This window comes from Lagopus muta, chromosome 14 (genome assembly GCF_023343835.1).
Source record: "Lagopus muta isolate bLagMut1 chromosome 14, bLagMut1 primary, whole genome shotgun sequence".
Taxonomy (NCBI): Eukaryota; Metazoa; Chordata; class Aves; order Galliformes; family Phasianidae; genus Lagopus; species Lagopus muta.
In genome coordinates, this window is record NC_064446.1 from 15,538,433 (window position 1) to 15,559,039 (window position 20,607).

The 20,607-nt window shown below is 43.0% G+C and overlaps 1 long non-coding RNA gene across 1 annotated transcript; it reads right to left on the reverse strand.

Annotated features, from left to right (window-relative positions):
- Positions 1-1,316: 1,316 nt before the first annotated feature.
- Positions 1,317-20,432, reverse strand: LOC125700070 (uncharacterized). The gene is made up of 5 exons (XR_007379774.1): positions 20,238-20,432; positions 18,428-18,513; positions 15,816-15,962; positions 2,009-2,325; positions 1,317-1,722 (listed from the first exon to the last, which is right to left on the reverse strand). It is a non-coding gene; the product is annotated as an uncharacterized LOC125700070 (long non-coding RNA).
- Between the last annotated feature and the right edge of the window lie 175 nt (positions 20,433-20,607).

Genomic DNA, 20,607 nt, shown 5'->3' on the forward strand with positions numbered 1-20,607 from the left:
TTATTCCAGGTGACGGCGCTCACGCTGAGCAGATTTCAGCGGGGGACAAAGAGCAAACGGCGCGGGTCGGGCCGTCCCGCAGGATGGGAGCGGCACGGACTGACGCCGCTCCTCCTCGAGCCCTGAGCCGCTTCTCACGCAGAGCCCTGGCAGCCGGCCGCAGAACGTCGGGGCAGCGGCTCCGTGTGCCTCCGCGCCTTTCTGTTTGTAAGAAGGTCGTAACCAGCACGAGGCTCATCCTGAAGTGAGCGAAATGAACACTGCGATCGCACGTCTGCCTGTTTTGCCTCCAGTTATCCGAGCATTTGAGAGGCATTGATCCCGAGTTACTTTTGGACTGGGCCTGTGAGTGCTGAGCCAAATGAGGACCTCACACGGCTGTTTCAACTCTTTGGCTGGCAAGGATTGGGACGCAGCTGATGGGAGGGGACAAGCCTTCTAAAGAGGCCGAGGAATAAGCACTGCTCCTTCTGCAGTCCTTGCAGTACTGCTCCCACACTCGTGGGAAACGGCTCTTGCCGTCCTCTCTGCACTTCCATCCTCCCACCACGTGCTGTAACTTTACATCCCACTGCCAGACCTCCAGCTTTAATGCTGGAGGAGTTTATGTTTAGCTCTAGCTGCCTCGCAGGGGAGAAAGAGCATTAAGAAAGAAAAAACAAGGGCAAGCCAGGCCCTGTTTTAATAATTAACGTCAGTTTAACAGCATTGGTGATTTTACTATTAACATGCACCTTGCTGCAGGTGCCCAGGCCCAGCAGTGAGAGCACCCTGCTGGAGGGCAGCTCGAGTCATCCCCACACCCTCCTGCAGGTCACCACTGCCTGGAAATCCTCTATCAGTCCATTCTGAAATCCCACGTAGCTTCCACATGGCTCACAAACCATTTCAGCAAAATCCCAGCAAGAACATTTCCCCTCTGATAACACTGGAGAGAGCAAAAGAAACAAAAAGGTCACAGCTTCCTTAAAGCTTTTCTCTTTCACTGCTTTGCTGGACACTAGCCAAGTCCCTACACCAAACCCTCCCTCCTTTTCTTTTCCTGTTTCTTTGGAAGAAGCCTGCTGGGATGCTCGGCCACTGCTGTGCACAGGCATCCAGTGCTCACAGCAGAGGATGCTGATCCTCAGCCCCCTCCCAGGCAGCACAGCAGGCTTAGACACAGTCATACCCAACAGGACAGCCTCGCATGCTTTGGCATTAGCTGACTCAAAGTTTTCTTTTCAGTTTCACCTGGTAGAGAAACAAGTGTGGTTGGTTACTTCATCAGGAAATTGAAAGCTGTAACTCCCCCCCCCCCCCTCCCCCTTGAAGAACCAGCTGATTTCTGTTCTGCTCATTGTGTGGCACATGGTTTCAAGATCCAGTTAACTATAACCCAGTCTAGTTTCAAAAACCTGGCTCAGCTGTAACAAGGAGGCCCTGCCCTTGGTGGATTAATGCATCTTGAAACAAAACCTGTAGTAAATAATCACTTTAGATGTATATCTGAAGTTAATGATTTCTGTATTTCCCCACTTAATGAATTTAAGTGCATTACTGCCGTTATTGTTAAACTGAAAACGTTTAAAATGCCCATAGTGAAATCAATACTATACTTGTAACTCAACAAATGTCAGAGCCAGATGGAAACAACTTCAGAAGTGACTTTCTCATGCAGTGCCTGGAGGGATTTTTCTATGCAGCCATTGGAATTGTCCATTAAAACAGCCCTTCAGAAAACTGGGGGAAAAAAAAATAAAAAATCCTTGCAGCATTCAGTCTAGAACATGAGTAACACTTCCACTCTGCAAACCACTTAAGTAGTACAGAAATAGATGAAAAAAACACTCATCAGAAGCTTCTTTCTAGTTGTTACCAATTCGTCTTTTAACGGGAAAATAATATTTGATAAAGGATTACATTAAATAAGAAGGCAGCACTCGGCAGCACAGTCATTGTATTTTAATCTTTGGTAAACATTACATTTGTGCAGAATTTCTGTAGAACTGAACCATTCCTCAAGTACCTTGTCCTTTCATCAACCGAGAGCTTGAGAAGTAGGAACGAAGGAAGCTGCCTGCTTTGCTGATGATGAGAGCACTCCACGCTCTCAGTAACTTCATTGCATTTCCAGGTCACTCTCCTTCATGCTGTCCCATCTCCCCAGCAGGACCTGCCCAGGTTCCCGTAGGCCAAACCCAAGGTTCCAAGAGAAGGACAGGTAAGGCAGGTCACCCATCACACACTGCTCATGTTCCCTGTGCAGCAGCAGCTGCCGGCAGCCCACAGCCACCTCCTTTCCTTTCACGAGCACAGGGCTGCTCTGAGCACGCTGCTCTGTCCCTGCAAAGAAACAGAGCATGACACTCCTCAACCCGGTCGGCTATTCCGACGGCAAACTGCTGACTTCAGTTACCAACTGAACTCAATTATCCTTTAAATGTATTCCAGCAAACTGCGTGCTTATTTCCTTGAGGGCACACCACCCACAGAGAAGGGAACACAAAACCAACGGCTCCGCACCAGCCTCTCTGCACAGAGCGTAGCACCACTGCTTCATACTTGCTCTTACTGACTCCCCTTCTCCCCGAGCTCAACGCGCCCGCTCCCTTCAGGATTTTCCAAAAATAAGGAGCCCCCCCCCGCCATTTCAACCGCTCGCTGGGACAGCCCGACCGCCAGGGGGCGCCGCTCCGAGGGAACGCGGACGCGCCCGACGCGCCCATGACGTCACAGGAGCGCGCCGCCCGTTGCCATGGCAGCGACGCCGCCGGGGCTGTGCGCAGCTTTCCTCCTTTCGGCACGGCTCGTGTTTAAAGGTGGGGTTTGGAGACGCGCTGCGCTGACTGCTGGTTGTCGTCGGCTGTGCTCAGAGCCGAGCTGACAGCCCCCGGCTGCAGAAACCTTCCGGCAGTGCAGCGAGTGCAGCCCTCAGGCGTTATTCCTCTTGAATCAATACATCTGTCTATGCATAATTACTAATTACATGTTCAAAGAATCGTTTGTGCCTCAAGTTAATTAAAAGTTTTGTCTTCCTACAAAGAAGTAGAAATAGGAGCGGGAAGTGGAACCGGGCGTGGAAGTGGAGTGCAAACACAAGGACAGACAGTGGATATGGGAAATGAGAAAAGACTGTTATCAGCCACAGTTAGAGAAATGACATTTCTACAGCTTTGGTTTTTGTGTGTGTCTTTGATTTTTGTTTTTTCCCTTTTTGTTAAACAAAAGGGGAATGGCTTGGAAATCAGAGCTGCATCACGAGCACAGTATCTGGTGACTCATGGGCTGCTTTGTGCACAAAACAGCCTGAACAGTTTGTTTCTAAAATATTTTGCTGTCAAATGAAAATGGGGATCTAAAGCAAATTTCCAATCTGGGGAGAAAGCTTGGATGTTGACCAAAATAGCCTGTGCTTAAAGCAAATAGCGGAAGGACACGTGGATTTTTGCTGGTTACCAATGGCCCCGACTGCAGGGAGCTGTCGCTGTGCGCAGTGCCGTCCAGCAGCACTTCCCTGCGTCACCCTTCCCTGTGTGCATTCCCTGGCTTTGCCAGGCAGCAGCAGGAAAGCAGGGCTGGCTGAAAGGCCACCTCTTGTTCTCCTTTATTCCAAAGGTCAGCCCTGCTGCCTGGGCTGCCTGCTGCCCTCCCTGCCCCAGGTGGCTTCTTGTCAGCTGCGGGTGACGTCACTTCGCTTTGGCTCTCATCCCAGGATTCTCAGTGCACATTGGCCACAAAAGGGGTGGTGTATTTATTATACCAGTGCTGTGCCATCCCTAAACAGATGAGGGATTATCTACAGATACTTCTTTGCATGGAGATATTTCGGCATTACAAATCACTGAATCACAGCGAATCACAGAACTGTGGGGACTGGAAGGGACCTCTGGAGGTCCACCAGTCCAATCCCTTAGAGCTGCCCAGAGAGGCTGTGATGCCCTGTCCGTCCCTGGAGGTGTTCAAGGCCAGGTTGGATGGGGCCCTGGGCAGCCTGGGCTGCTGTGAAATGTGGAGGTTGGTGGCCCTGCCTGTGGCAGGGGGTTGGAGATCCATGATCTTTGAGGTCCCTTCCAACCCAGACCATTCTGTGATTCTGTGAACATTTGCACTTGACATGTTTCCATGATTTTTCTTCAAGAATTTTGGTCTGGACATGTATCACACTGGAATATCTCCTAGGCAGAGAAACCAGCTCTGATTTAATTGAACTTCTGCAAAGTCTGAGACCTAGAACCATAACCTGCCATCGGGTTGCAGGCTTATCCATTCAGAGTCATAGCTAAAGCATAAATGCTGTCTATTCAGCCTGTGTCCCCACTTTGCAATAACTTGGCACAGCATCTCCCCCTCCAGGAGGAATTACCTGAAGACAGGAGGTGTATCTGCTCTAAAGGATGAATTTCATTCTGTTACACTTAAATGGGCAGGGAGATTTGAGATACAAGAGGTGCATGCATTCAGGAGCACCTGATTGAGATTTCATTGCTTGTATTTTCTGAAACAGCCAAATGTGACCAGAAGAAAATACTTCAATTTTTCAAAACAAGATATTTTCTCTTATTAGTACAGCTGAATATGTGGATGCTGTTTTGTAAAGTATTCTAATTAATCCACTAAATGTCATTTCCTACAAGAAACCCCCTTCTGTTACAGCCCATAGCCTCAGCTCATGTGAGTAATTCAGCCAGCTTGATTGGGAATGTCCACACATATGGCACATCAGAGATTGCTAATTAGAGAAGTTGGGATTTTCAGAAGAGCCAAAGAGGAGCAGAAGTGCCAGTCCACTGTGCCATAAGCATTTCAGTCAGCTGATTGAAACTCACTGATGTTATAATTACCATGTTCACTGAAATGCAGTTAGAGATGCTAATGGTTCTAAAAAAATCGTTCTGCTCAGAGCTGAATCTTGTTTCCCCTGATGTCAGTGGGAACGGAAATGGGTTTTGGTTCTGCCATATCCATTAAGAACAATAAAAAATCCAATAGTCAATCCCCTGTCATAAAAACATTTGAAAGAGAGCAGATGGAGGAAGATTAATGCAATTGTGATGCACTTTCTTTTTTTACTAGCTTGTTCTGTTTCATTTGTAAGAGCATACCTAAAATGTACTCTTCCACATAGAAAGCTTATTCATTAGATCTTAAAATAAATGATAAAGATCTCATCTACAAATCCACAGTGCTAGTGGTGATACCAGGCATCCCTATTAACGCCACTGAAACTTGAACAAGACACAAAGTACTTGTTTAGCACAGACCAGTGAAGCCTCCACTAGCAGGCTTTTCTGATGCACTGTCACTGGCCATAGCAAGGGCTGTTGCTTCAGAGAAATGAAGGACCTCATTCATTCATGGGGAACAGGGGAAATTAAAGACTGGCAGCCAAGATCTCCTTCAGTGACCGAATCACAGCATTTGCAGAAAGGCTGCTGTGCTGCTCAGAGGGGAGGGCACTACAGTCTGATTGTGTCTGGTTCTCTTTTGCCCTTTAAAATCTCTGGTATCCTAGTGAGAAATCTGTCTAAGCCTGTGAGTTCACTTCTCTTGTTGATGATGTGTTGACTGAATCACGGATACATTTTCAGAAAGTGTCAAGTTGGAACAATTACTTTTTTACTTGAAATGTAGCTTTGAATTGAACTATATGAGAGAGAGGAAAACAGCCAATCCATTATGCTATTTGGATTCCTCAGAAGTCTTTTTAACCCTTCAAAATCCTGTCACAAACATTTAGAGAACTTCCTGCAAGATTGATTTTGTCTCAATTGTGTTTATTTGGGTTTCTTTTAGGAGAAATCACACTCAGACAGCATGAAGGGACATTACCAAGTGACTCAGTTCAGAACTGGCTGCCATTATAAAGCTGTGGCAGCTGAAAACAAAAATGGAAATTGATGGATGGAGGAGAGTCTTTCAGAATTATGATGATTTTTTTGGTATACCAGGGCTGTTAACCCATCTATTTCAGCCATCTAATTTATTTGGTTAGGTTAGAAGAGTGTTCTTCATCTGAATGGTGAAGGGAGAGGAGCAGAGACTCTTAGAAAAAGCTTCAGGTAATTCTACTTAAGCAAGAACTGAACACTTAAATCAGATGTTCTCAATCACTAAAGGACAAATGCCTCTGTTGCTACAGGCTTCCTATCCTTCTCACCTGCACATTTTCATTTAATAAGCACAACTATAGGAACCACATACAGTCTTATGCATGTAAAGCTTAAAAAGCAGCACAGAATTCACAAATGCAATCTGGAAGTAAAGATATTGGCTCCAGAAAGAAAGGGGCAGCCAAAAAAATCTTGAGTCAGTGTATCGTTGCCACAGCTACTCTGAGAGTCCATTCATTACCCCGTCTAACAAAGCAGAGAAGTATTTTGGGACAGTCTGCAGCCAGCAGACTGCTCCTAAAGGGAATATTTTCTCCAGCATAATTAGTTAAAGCTCTAGGGCCCTTACCTACCCTAGAACTGGAAGCTAAAATAATAACTCACCTTCCATCAAGACCCTGCACCAATTCAGTAAGACGAGCCAAAAAAGCATGAACTAGGTTACATAGCAATAGAATAAGATCCAGACATCCCAGATGATATTGAAGTAGGTGGAATGGCAGAAAAGAAAGGAAGAGAAAGGAAGAGAAGAGAAGAGAAGAGAAGAGAAGAGAAGAGAAGAGAAGAGAAGAGAAGAGAAGAGAAGAGAAGAGAAGAGAAGAGAAGAGAAGAGAAGAGAAGAGAAGAGAAGAGGAGAATTTAAGCAGAGAACAGAAACTGGACAGCACTAGATGGAAATTATACCGTAGCAATGTGCACTTTTGAAATATGATGAACATAATAACAGATATAAGTTCATAACTATGCACACATTCGTAAACGAGTGACTCCCATAGACTGCAAACCAACGTGGGCTTGTTTCTGCATGCGGTAACACACAGCACTGCTCCCATTCCGGATGCTGTCTGTACACCTTCCTGACATTTCACTGGCTTACTAGGAACTCCCTGCCCTGTGCTCGGCTAGCCAGCCAGCAGGTGTGGCTATAGAGCCTGCTCCTGCCTCTGAAACAACCGGATGTCTTTTGGCTGCCGGTGAACAGATGAGGCTGAAATCACTGCGACCATTTCTAAGGATGTAATAATACTACAGGCTTACTTTCAGCATCAGAAACCCCAGGGCGTGTTCTGAAGCCATAGTGGTGAACACGACTGCTACATATGTGGGAGTCCTTCATGCCTGTAAAAACACTCAGTTAAAAAAACTAGTCTCATAGAAATTTCCTGAACTGGAAGAGCCAAAGTGATTTTTTTTAGTTCAGGCTTTAATGCCTTATCATTTTAAGGGAAACCAGTTGCCAGTGAAAAATATACAGCTTGAACAAACGTAGTTTTCTTCTGTGCAAGACTTCAAACCTATTTTTACAGATAACAGCTCCACAGCTATTTCTGCTTTTTAGGTTTTCCAGCCACAGCATCATTTACACAAGTAAAGCTAATGAACAAAAAAAGTTAGGAGGAATATCTTAGCTAAAAGCTATTTTCAGCATACTTCTACAGTGCTGTGAGAGAATACTAGCTAGTAATCCACCACTGCCCATGAAACCCTTTTTCTCCTGTAAAATGATTGTAGGCTGTACCCTGGTGAGCAGGATGACAAACATGAAAGATTTAAAAATATTTATTTAGTATTATTTAGTATAAAACATCTAGTATTTAAATATTCACTGGGTATTACCTATTTAGAACTCACATCGACTACTTCTGTATATGTTGATTCTGTATGATTAGAAGCCACTTTTAGCTTTGTCTGTAGCCTTTTATCCTAACTAAACACGTTTCATCCACGAGTGATCTGCAACCTTATTTCAAAACTGCTTCAAAACAAACGTAAAACAAATGTTCCTTACAGCTTGATTAATGTCTTGGGTTTGGGGGCTTTGTTTTTGTTTTCTTTGCAGTTCTGATGCATGCAGCTCAAAGTCACATTGTTTGTCTCCAGTCCAGTCCTTCCCTAAGCTGTGCTGGTGAAATAGCGCGTGGGGTTGCGCAGTGAACCCAGTCAAGGACTTGATCTTGACTAAAAGAACCTGACCAAAGATGGGTGTTTTGAACTTGGATCCTTTTCCTGAACAACAGCCTGACAAAGTCGTGGTATGGGTCCAGCAGTAGCCTGCAATGGGAAAAGGGGCACAGGGAAAAGATGGCTGCTGAAGGCAGTACAGGGTGCTCGTAAAACTGCAGCTGTGGCTTTACACACTGAAACACCAAACAATGACTTTGGCTTGTTCAAAATCTAGGGGGAAAAAAACAAGTAATTTCATAGCAATAATACTGCACTCGTGTTCTAATTAAGTTTCTCCAATATTTATGTCTAAATTAATTGAATGCACTGTGAACTAATGACATACCAGAGGAATCAGTATTCGTACATAACAAATGAGAATCCACATAGTAGTGAACGATCAGAAAAAACATACAAGTGGGCACCTGTGGGAGGAAACACCTCCTTACAGAAAACTTACAAAACAAGATACTAACCGAAAATGAATGGGTATCTTATAGTTACCTTGTGTTTTTCTATCACCAGCCTTGAGTGACTACAGGTGTGCAGAGGGACAAACAGGTACTTGTTAACAGGCAGCGTAGCCACAGTGTAGGCCAAGAGGCCAGCCAGTGTCTGCGACTGCTGGTTGTCAGTGGGTGTGAACAGGAGGATGTTCCCTACAGAGGTGGCACAAGGAGTTGAAACTTCTGCAGAAGCACCTGGAAGGCAAGCTGAGCTGCTGTTCCACATGCTTCACTGAAACGGAGTCCGAATTATATGGAAAATGTTACTGGGGCTGTCTGGTTTATACTGTATTTTTTGGGAGGCTCTGCTGAGTCATTACATTATATACACTATCAAATTAAAATTCAATTACAATTATTTCCTCTTTATTGTACATATTTTAGAATTTTTACCAGTTTTCTTCTGTTGCATTTTGCAGGTGGTCTCTGACAGTGCTAGCAAGAAGTACAAACACTCTGAGCTAGACAGCTGCAAGAGATAGAAGGCTAGGAATCACTTGAATGTTAGAAAAATAACTAATAGTAAAAACATCTGCTTTTGTATTTGAGTTTTAAATAAATGTTTCTTTTATTTTATGGCCTTACAGCATAACAGCTACTTAAATTCAGTAATTGCAACACAAAATCTTTAAATATGAGCAAAATTTTATGTAACATTGAAATGGAACAAAAAAATCATGCCATTAAAATTAGGGCACATCTTAATTTCTTCTTATTTAATCTTGCATTCTGTGTTACACTTAAATATAAGAACTGTGTGGCCCTTTTGGTTTTGCTCTCTGGCCTGTGACTTGCTGCCAGCCCGTCTGTGCAGGAGTGATGCCAACTCTGTGGCAGGATTAACGAAGTGTTGACTGACAGAAACAAACAGTAGCAACTCTTTCTGTGGGTTAGACAACTCAACTAAGATTCACTGCATGCAGCTCACACACACGGGTGAGAAAAACCACACAGACCCTGCTTTAATGAGAACTTCCACGTGTAACAAACAGTTTAGAACGCTTCACAAACTTGTATTTATGAAGCACATGCTACACATGGCTGTTCTTCATCAGCACTAAGCTGATACATCGCCATGCTTTAAGCTCAAATACTGGGACAATTATGAGGTTAAATTGAGATTTAGAAGCTGGGCTATTTTTAAAATCTCTTACTCTACTAATGCGTATTCCCATATAATCCTATCTAAAAATTTATTTTGAAGGCTCAGAGTAAGTAGGGAAATGGGGGCTTAATGGAACCAAATCTAGAAAAAGCCTAGATGAGCCACAGGTTTGAGTTGGAGCTGAAAAAAGCAGATTTCATTCACTGCATCTCAGTCAGAAGATGGGAGAGAACTCTTGGAAGATCTCAGAAAGAAAAGCAGTACCTCTGAGGCTCCAAGATAAGATGTGAATGGTAGGCAGAGCTGGCAAATTCTCCAAGAACAAAAAATAAAATAGATTTTGTATGAGGTGGCAAACTGGATCTGACAGTAGCCTAGAAGACTTCTGGCTCATGCTCCATCCTTGCTGTTCTGCTGGCTGAAGTGATTCGGGGTGAATGAAGTAATCTTACTGCTGAACTGTCAGATTCCTCACCAGTATTGACTTCTGAAAGGCCTTCAGAAAGAGCTACTGATGGGAAATGCTAGCTAGGATTGGTATTAAAATGTGATGTTCTCCCCCACAAAAGAATGACATTTGAATTCTTTTAGGACCGCACTGAAAAAGCTTTAAAAGGGTAAACAGAGAAGAGATGATAATCAAATGAGTTCTGCTGTTAAGTGCTGTGATACTGGGAAACTATTTGTCTGCATGCTGTACGCCTCTGCTGCTCTGCCCAGTCAGCAAATGTAGTATCACTGAAATGGGGAATCATCATGCAAGCAGGAACCTCCTTACAAGAAGGAAACTGGAAAGGGAGGGAGGTGCCTTACATCAAACATTATTCTGAAGTGCTACAGGTTTCCTTCCATACTGTTTGGGGAGTAGTGCAATTCTGACAGTGAAAGCTGTACTTTGTAAAGCTCTGCTCAACAGCAGTCTGAATTTAATGGAGAAGATGTAACAGATGTTGAAACAAAACAGTTATGTTCCTAGCATAAGTATTTTGAACTCATTGGTTAATTTTTTTCTGTTCTTGTCACAGAAAGCTCATATAGACTGTGACAAGACAGAATTACGTGTGATATACAAACATCCTCTCAAAATTCAGAGCTCAAATCTTCCCTTGAGATACTTGAACACAGCTGCTAATTATCTCATAGACCACATTTCACTGTGGTTTGAAGAACACTTGATGACAAAGGAGAAAGCATTCAGTAACACCATCTAGTCTTTAACTGTGCGAGTGCCTCTCCAAAACAGAAGCCCTGCCTTTGTAAGGAGGGAAACCTTAAGCTAATAATTTCAGTGCAGAAGTGAGAAACAACCATTGTAAGGGACATTCCTCCATTAAGAGTCTATAGATGAAATATACATGAAGTTCACCTTTCCTGACAAAATGAAACTGGTCGGAAGGAAAGGGAGCAATTCTCCTTGTCTCATGCAGCAGGAGGTGCACCAAGTATCAGGCTCCCTGGCAAAACCCACTGATCTTAAAGCATTGTTCTGCTTTTGTTCTGAGATAGAATTCCTTAAATGCTCAAATGTGACCCACCCTATTCCTCATTTCCATACATTGTACCAAAAGCTTCATCATGCTCCAGATAACATTTCAGTATTTCAATGTCGAAAATGTGAAGAACTGTGATCTCAGTAAAAGATCAAAGTGTGCATTTAACAACTGTATTATTGTTGCAATAAGACTTAGAAGCAAATGCAGCATTACTGAAGATGGAAACAATGTTGTTGATATCACTGAACACAGGGAAACCAGAATGAAACATAAATGTCCGCCTTATCCTCTGTGACCTCTCAATTATTCACACGCAGCACAACAGCAATTTCACAGCTTATAGTGAAGAGAAGTGCAGCTCAAACTTCCTGTGGCACGTGTGCTCGTCCCTTTAACTTTCTTATTCTGTAATCACTGAGATAGATTAATTTGCAGTGCATTTTAGTGGCAGTAGGAGTTGAAGCAGAAATACCTTTGCCCACTGTGAGTCTGTGTGTTCTTTGTTCTGCTATTTTCCATCTTGATTGTTTTATCTCTGCCACAATGCCTAATTACCAGAGGAACAGTCATTGCATGCAGAAGACAATGTATTGGTTGCTAAGCCTGGCGGAGTGGCGAACGATATACTTTGTATCTAAAGCTGGAGCTTGCTAGAACAAAGAACGGCTGGTGCAAAACACTTGCTGTAACTTCCCATGGATTTAAAAACGTCTCAATAATAATAATAGATAAGATCCCAAAAATGGAGCTTAGATAAGTTTCACTCAAATGTTTATAACTGAGTGTAAATACTTTTTCAGATGTAGGAAAGCCTAGCACTGCCCACTGCTGCTCAGAATTCACCTATCTTAACCACAGTAATTAAAAAAAAAGAAATGAAAACCTTTCTTGACTGAACTTTTGAAACTGGTTGCCATCCAGAGAGTAGCATCTTGATTCCTGAAACTGGCAAAACATTCGCTGATTTCTAAGAACATCAATGTTTGATTTGGATTATCTGCCATAATTCTACTTTTCAAATCACACCAAACCCAACTCCATTTGTTGCACAGTTCTTAACACCAGGCCAGCTAGCTTTTGCTTGTTTCTGCTCTTTTTTAAACACATGCAGTCGGGCCACAGTGCCCCTGTGGTGTTACATAAAACCCACAGGTGTGCTGTCAAAAAAAGGTTCGCTGTGGGGTGGCAATGGAAACATGTTGGCATAAAGAAACAGCCTCTTTAGCTGAGTTAGTCATATGATTGGTATTTGGCAGAGACTCACAGCATGACTCAGTGACATCTTTTAACAGTGAAGCTTCTCATATAGTAAACATTCCCAAGCACTGGACTCTATAGTTTTATTTCACTGAAGCAAAATCCTATTATATTAAATTATAATGTGGAAACATTCTCTGTTTTAATTTAATGAATAGAGCTCTAAGTCTTTGCCATCTGTTCCGCCCTTTAATTACAAAAACAAAAAAGAACATTCACAATCTCATCACAGAAAGAAGTGATTTGGATACACAGGTAAGTATCAGACTGAATGCTCACACCTGTTACATGCATACGTGCCTGTTTCACTGGTAGTAAAGCCATGCTTTGCTGGTATCGTCTTGGTTTTAAATGCATGCACTGGTAGTCTCAAATGGACAAGTGGTTATTCATTCCTTTACCTGAAAATCTTATGCCCAGCATTGTGGCTTCCATTTTAGAAATAACTGCTTTTCAGGATATGTGAATTTATTTTTGTGCTTGCAAGCCATTGAACACCTACAGTCTTCTGGGGGCAAAAGGTGGTACAGAAAAACAGTGAACAAAAAGCCATGTTACAGCTATTCTCCTCCAGCAGATGTATGGTTTGCTGTTTTTTTTTTGTAACATCATAGGCTCTCCTCTGTAAAAGGAATATCTACAGGAACTTCCTCCAACAAGCACCTAGAAAGCATTTACATTTAAAACACATGAACAAAAGGCAAGTATTTGCATTCAGTGGTGCTGCCCAAAAGCTTGTCCATTTGTATCATAAGAAAATAATAAGTTGGTTCACCTAGAAGTCACAAATTTCCTCTTAAGGATAACTTACACTTTGAAGAAAGTGCATTTCAGTTTAAGGAAAACAAAAATCAACCAATAAACAAAACTATTCAACCAGCAAAATCTATAATAGTTCCTGTAACACCTCACAGCAGGGGAAGTGAGAACTGATCAAGAGACATCTTCCTTCTCCTGATCCCCAGCTCTCAGAACCTCCTGCTGTACTGGTTCCATAGCACAGAGTAAGAGCAAGAGTTACTTTCTGGAAAACAGAAGCATATTAAATTGTCCCATGAAAGCAGAAGAACTTGTTGTGAAAGAAGTCAGCCCTATCTCAAGGCTACTGCAATGTACACAACTTAATTGTGGAAATTCTTTCACTTGGTTATTACCTACACATGAATAATTCCTGCTCCATTTTGGTAAGTTTGCCTGCTGCCTCCAATTGGACATTGTAAAAAATCAGAACAGTAGTAGCTGAACCAATTAAGCAGCTTAAGCAATTAAGTTGCTTGGAATACTAGAAGTACAAATATGAATGATCTTCCTTTGTAACAGAAACTATTTTTTAAGGGAAGTGTAACCATACTCAGGAAAGAGAGAGCCCTTCTTGAAAAGGTACATTTAGGGGCCATATCTACAAACAGCTGCAACACAGCAGGTAGATTCCACACAGTTATGCAGCTGAGAATAATTTATCTTATCATTTTGATGACCTGGATCTCTGTGTATCTCACAGCAGCAAGTAAGGCTATTACTAGCTTCTGCTTTTGAACTTGAAACTGACAGCTTTTGGATGCACTTACTGCCTACAAAGAAAATTCAGCTAGTTCTTCATCTAACACAGCTCAAGAGCAGCATGAAGTTGGGCAGCCTGGGCCTGTAAGCTTTCAGGATTCGTTGGTCTGGACTTGACTAGGTGTGTGTCTGCAGCACCTGCACAACGGACACACTACAAAACGTTCTGGACACGTGTACTCCAGGGTTAACAAAAGGAAGGTGCTGTTTGTTACGGAATGTACTCAACAGTTACCACCAACAGTAAGTGTATCTATAAAAAGGAAAATCATATTTTCGCTTAGGAAGATTCCAGTTCCAGGTGAAATGAGGAGAGCTTTGTCATTACCATCTACCAGTTTTACCAGGGATTAACGATTCAATTCACAGTCAATTCTTGTTTTTAGGTTAGATGAAAGAATTTTATTAACCAAACTTGTAAGAGTGCATTTTTCACTGCCACCATACACCTCCTTAGAGGAAAAGCTTCTCAAGTTAGAATGGTGTTTCTGAGCCTTACAAGGTGCAGCAGGGATCACTAAATTCCACAGATTAAATAAGTAAAATGCGTTACTCAAAGAGGAGAGATCAGGGTTTGCTGTTACAGTTATCACTGGGAGAACTGGGAAGTCAGGTGCATATGAAGGAGATACCTTTTGTTCTCAGGATTGACCACTGCCCTTTCCAGTCATTTTTTTACCTTTCCCAAGTCATGGGAATTTGACAGAAATTATGAGGAAAGGTTGAGGAAGGTGGCCCAGCTCAAGGCTGCCAGGGTAAATAGTTTTAGCTAGGAAAACTGGAAACAGTGCTTCATGTAAGAACACAGAGTTAGTAATGAAGAAACTCAGGTTTATCAAGTGTAGCTCCATGCACCTGGGGATATTCTCTCTCCAGGTAATTTACCATTGTTATTTCATTTTGCATGTTTATATATTTACCATTATTGCACACGCAAATATTTTGACTGGCAGTGAGATGGCATGACTAGGAGTTTCTGTTTGGGCAATACAGGATTATGAAGAATGCTTATGCTAAGGACTGAGAGGTGCTGACAACACATGATTTTACAGTGCCAGACCTGAGTCAGTCTGTGCACCTTTGTTTTCATGAATATTAAACTGGTTCTCAAACTTTCTTCAAAAAAGAAGATATATTCTATCCAGGCTTTGCATAACCCAGCTACAGTAGTGCAAATAATTCCAGGTTACTGTAGTATGTTCTTCAACCCAACCCTTAAAAGAAGGCTTTTGGTGAGAACGCAGTTACGTAAGGCTGCAACAAGATTCAAAATGATAATTATTATCCAACTTGTCACCTATTTTTAACGTCTAAAATGGAAGGCACTGAAATTCTTAATGATAATATTCGAAGAGTGAAGCACAGCAGTGAATCTACACAATGAAATCTGCTCAGTATTAGGTTAAAAATAAGGTCAGGTTATTATTTGTAACTAGCGATCACTAATAATACACTTGTTAACCCCAGTGAAACAATATCTGGGTCTAAGAATAAATGTTCCTATGCAGTGAATATAACACAGTTCTCCCTTGTCCTTTAGCACATACACAAATAGATTTCAAAAGAAATTTTCCCTCCTCTGCCTCTCTATTCAAAGCAAGTATTTAAAGCAGCAGCCAGGACACTGCACTGCTGAGAACTGGCACTGAGCTGAGTGCCAAGGCAGTAGTTTAGCAAGGCACCTTTAGCAGATTGTGCATTCCTGTTTTGTCATGCAAGACATCTGTAGTATCTTCCAAACAACATTGGTATAGTATTAACATGCTTCTAGAAGCCATGGGTACAGTCCTCCTCAGCTGGTTTCAGGCTTCCTACACTACAACACTCTGGAAGTGCTACGAAGAAAACATATATTTACCTGGCAGAAAAGTGGGGGAGAAATAGCTCACATTTTCTTGCTCCAACCCTTTCTGCAGTTGTTATAGTTTCATTCTCCAGCTGCTTGAGCCAGATGAAGGTCAATAGGATGGTCACTGTAAGGTAGCATTAACTGAAGAGTAAACATCTGAGAGAGGAAAAAAGAAAAAAAGCATTGGCTACAATGCAGAAAATCTCCCTCATTCACTCAAATAAATAGGCTACAGAATGACTACAGTGGGTAGGTGTTGCCTGCTTGAGTGTAACTGGAACTTCAGGACAAGAAAAAGAATGACAGGATAAAGGTAAGAGTCCTTTCTGTTGGCTGACCTGCACTGTGCACTTCTTCCCCATTATCACAGCACTTCACAAGGCCACAGTCAGGCACAGGTAAAATATCACAGAGTTCAAGCTTAACATTCTTAGATCTGCAGGAAGGGTACTCAGTTCTCCTGGATTTATAGGCATTTAATAGAATTGTAGCCTCATTCCAAATAAAACAAACCTCATTACAGAGCTGAAGGCTCCTGACCTACATTAGCTAGGTGCCTTCTTCTGGATTAGTTTCCACATTTTTCCTTAAGTCTGTGCACCAAGATGAGGAGAGAAAACGCATCCTGCATTGGCTCTAGTCCTAATTCAGTCGTCACATTGTGTGAGAGATCTCACAGAAACAAGCAGAGCAATCCTCTGCTGTGATGTTGAAACTTGGGAAAAAAACAACACAAGCACCTCTTACAAGTTCTGCATTTTTTGGATTCTTAAAGCCAATCATTTAGAAGCAGAGACAGTGATTACTCCATAGCATCCTGGCACAAGAAGCAAAGATATAGCAATAAAAAGCTTGATTCGCATCTCCATGACTACTGATTGTGTGCATTAATAATGTGTTGTGTTCCTGAGTGCTTAAACATCGTTTATAGAAATAAAAGACTCAAGACAAGGAGAGCTTTCCCAAACAGAATACTTGTGATGCGAGTTGTGCTGATCAGAGCGCTGACAGGAGCACCAGAAAGCCTCAAGTCCTCTGGCAGAAACTTAGCACGGCACTTCACAGATGTTTACAGTATTGGTTTAAGAGGAAGGAATTTAAGCATGTCCCCAAGTATCTACTGAACTTGACTGCTTTCATCATGTGTGGCAGGTTACTTAACTGCTGTCCCCTCAATGGGGCTGAAATAATGTCTTTGTCTACCTGGCAACAGTGGCAAAGTGTCTGTCCTGGCAGCGGCAGTATTTGCAAAGTGCCCTAAAGATTTTCACACCTTACAAGGATGTGCAGCATCTTCAGAGCTGAGGAAGAGCCCGGCTGCGTGCCCAAGGGCTCTGTGAGGTGCACTCATCAGCGGTGGATGCAGCGTTAGAAGTGGAACACTGCAAAGTGTCCAACTCTCCGGAACTACTTCAGCCCTGCTAACTATTACAGATGTAATATTTGTGAATGAGCAACCTTGCCCTCGGTCTTTTGGCTACAAAGTATCTGTGTTTACTGATTACTGCCCTTCACAGAAACCATTTAATGGAAGTCTTAAATGCAAGGGCAGTATTAGTATGTCAGGGATTTGTCATGCACTATCTGGACTCTGGAGTGAGTCAAACATAAAGAAGTTATATTTGCTCATGCTGACGTAACAAATATCTGACAAATAGCTTTTTGTCTAGTTCTCATCTTTTGCAATCATTCTGCTAAGGATCGCAAAGCTTATCTAACTGAAGGGGACCAAGGAGACAAAGAACACACTGTATTTTGTCTTGGGAAGAGGCTGATGTGTGAACACAAGATGTGTAATTCTGGCCTAATTTGATCAGGGAAGTCCATTTGCCCCCAGAGGCAGATGACTTCTACAGTGAAGCATCAACTTCTACACTCTTTGCTGAAAAAAAACACAAACAAAAGCCAACAAAACCTACACACATGAACCCAGGAAGTTAACTCTAGATTCTAATCCAGAGATACCACCTTTAGATAATGTAGCATAATATTCTAACTCTGCATTTAGCACTGAAACACCATAGCAACAGACATTTCAGATATGCATTGGCAGATAATTAAATCTAGTAAAATATTCACATAGGGATAAATATGAAGAGATCTAATTTACACGTTGCTTACTCTGTAATGGCCAATCAAAATGATGTTCATTTAGCTGTGTGACGCCTTGCAATATAATTCTGCATAGTTTAAACACTGACTGATGTCTTATACTGTGAAGGAAATGCGGGAGTCACTGCAGTAATTGACAGAACAATTGCAATTGCTAATGTACACGTGAGTGAATTTGAGATTCATTTCAGGCTGTTACAGCATTAGCTTGCACTAATATAGATGGTTTTGTTAAAAAACAAAGTTGGACACTCTATCAGTCTGATGTGTGTAAGCACAGGCACAGCCAGCTTCAGTAGTAAGCCTTCCTAAAAAATGCCATATGACAACTCGTCAGTGACTCAGGAGCCAGGACTGCACATGGCAGTGAGGACAATCCTTGAGTCATCACAGCAGCCACACCCAGCAGATCTCCTTAGCTACAAACCACACACACACACAGCAGCCTGGCACAAATGCTAAATACGAGGATTATTCCGACCAGTTTACAGTTTAATCTTGCCGCGTACCTGAAGGACTGCCAAACCCCCAGCTTATGCAATGCAGCAGGCATTCTTTCATTATTCCCCTTTCCTTTGAAGGTTCTGATAACTATCTGGGAGAGAAGAGAGAAGCAACCACAATTCATTGAGCTATTGATTATGATTCTCAAGAAGGCGGAATAGATCTGACTTCTGATCCGAACGCAGCTTATAGGCTATCTGAGACAACGCAAGGATAAAGAATAGAGCTAGTTGTTTTAGATGGAACTCCAATTTTTTCCCTTCTATGTCAGCACCCAGATAACTGGATCCTAAATATTGCTGTGCCAAGTCCTGAATTCTCTTCTAGTCAATGGCACAGCTTCAGCTGCAAGCAGGGAATGATGAATTCCCTACATCCTCAAGCAGTGCTTAGTTGAGCTAAGAGCTATGACTGCCTTTTCAAACAAGAAAGGAACCTTTTCGTAGCAGAGCACTCTAACACTAGGCTCCTGTGAACCTATGGCAGATTTGGGAGCCACCACTTTTGCTTTAGAGACAGAAGCAATCACTGTTGCAATCTGTAAGGAGCACTGCCCAGCACACATTACGTGTGTTTTCTCTGCACATATCAGATAAAACATCACAGGACTTCAGTTGCAGTTTCATAAGCAAGTAAGTTAAGATTTTCCTGCTGCTGAGAAGGCTTTATTTCTCCTCCTTAGCTTTTCTGATCACTCACTTTTGCTGGCAACAGAAGCAGCACACTGCAGAAGCAGAACTGTGACCAGCAACAGCCCCAGGTGGCTGCCCACCAGCTGGGAATTCCTTGCTCTGAATCACCTCTGCAAGGTGCTGAAGCACTTATTTCTCTTGAGACTAAGGCACAGAGTACTAAAATTGTTGGTTTGGATTTTTTTCCTGAATATTGTGGAAAGTAAATTAAAAGAGCAGCAGTAATTAATGTTATTTTGTAGTCAGGGCATAACTAACATTGATATCAGAAGGAATTCAGAATCTGGGTTTCACCAGGAATACCATTATCTCTATGAAAACAAAAGCTAAATATGGTCTTTAAACATCTTGCTATGCCAGAACAATTACTAGAGAAAATAAACTTTAACTTAGCTGGTTAAATAAGAGACAATGTTATTGCCTTATGTTCTTTCCATTTATGCATTCAAGATTATTTGGGAGGTACTGAAGAAGCAGTGCCACAAAACAAATTATTGCAATTTTTCAATGAACAACACTTTTCCTTCTAGTTTTAATGCACAGAACTACAGGCATTTGAGGATGAGCAAACCCATGGAAAGGACACCGAGGAAAAAAACTGAACACCTAAAGAAAGGCATGCAAAAAAAAAAATGCACATCTATAGGGAGAGTGTGACGTGAAGGAACCGAGACTGATGAGTGAGAACAAACATTCTTTCCCCTTTGCTCACTATTTTGTTTCTTTGCTTCAACTGCAGGCAAAGGATTTAACCCTTTCCACTCCCTGTCAGGAGACAACTGATCCCTACTAACCAGAAAGCCTTTGGTGAGTGGGCAACTCCAAAAGAGCAAATGTCCAAATTCTGATCCACTTTACTGATTTTATTTTTTTTAACTGATCACTTCACACGCTTTGGAAGTTACTGCAGGGAAATGCACATGACTAGCACCTCTGTCACCCCTCACCCCCAGAGGTTTGCAATAACCACGCTCTGAGCTACGAGTGCATGGACAGCAGCAGGCCGCGCACGATTACAAGCATTCCTCTCCCTCTACAAGACCTCAGGAAGCCAGGCACCCCGCCCGGGCTACGCTCCCCGAGGAGGGCAGCTCTACACCCCGCTCCCTCACAGCTCTCCCACCTCCTCAGGGCCGCGGGCGGAGCCGAAACGCCGCCCTGCAGAGCTGCCCACAGCCGCACCCTGGACGGGCGGGAAAACCTCCTGACCCTCGGCTCCTCTCGCGCACGCGCGATAACCCCCTCACAGTACGCAAGCCCTGAGCCCCCCAGCTATTATGCGCCGCGCGGAGTTGCGCATGCGCAGCCTCGAGTGCCGTCGGGCCGGTCGGGCCGGTCCTGCCCATAGCGCGCAGGCGCGGTACCTCCCCGCTACTGCGCACGCGTCGTCACCTCCCATGGCGGCTCCCTCCCCTCCCCGTAGTGTAGTTGGGGCCGTGACGTCAGCGGTGGCGGCCATTACACGGGCAGTGCGAGCAAGAGAGCGGCAGAGC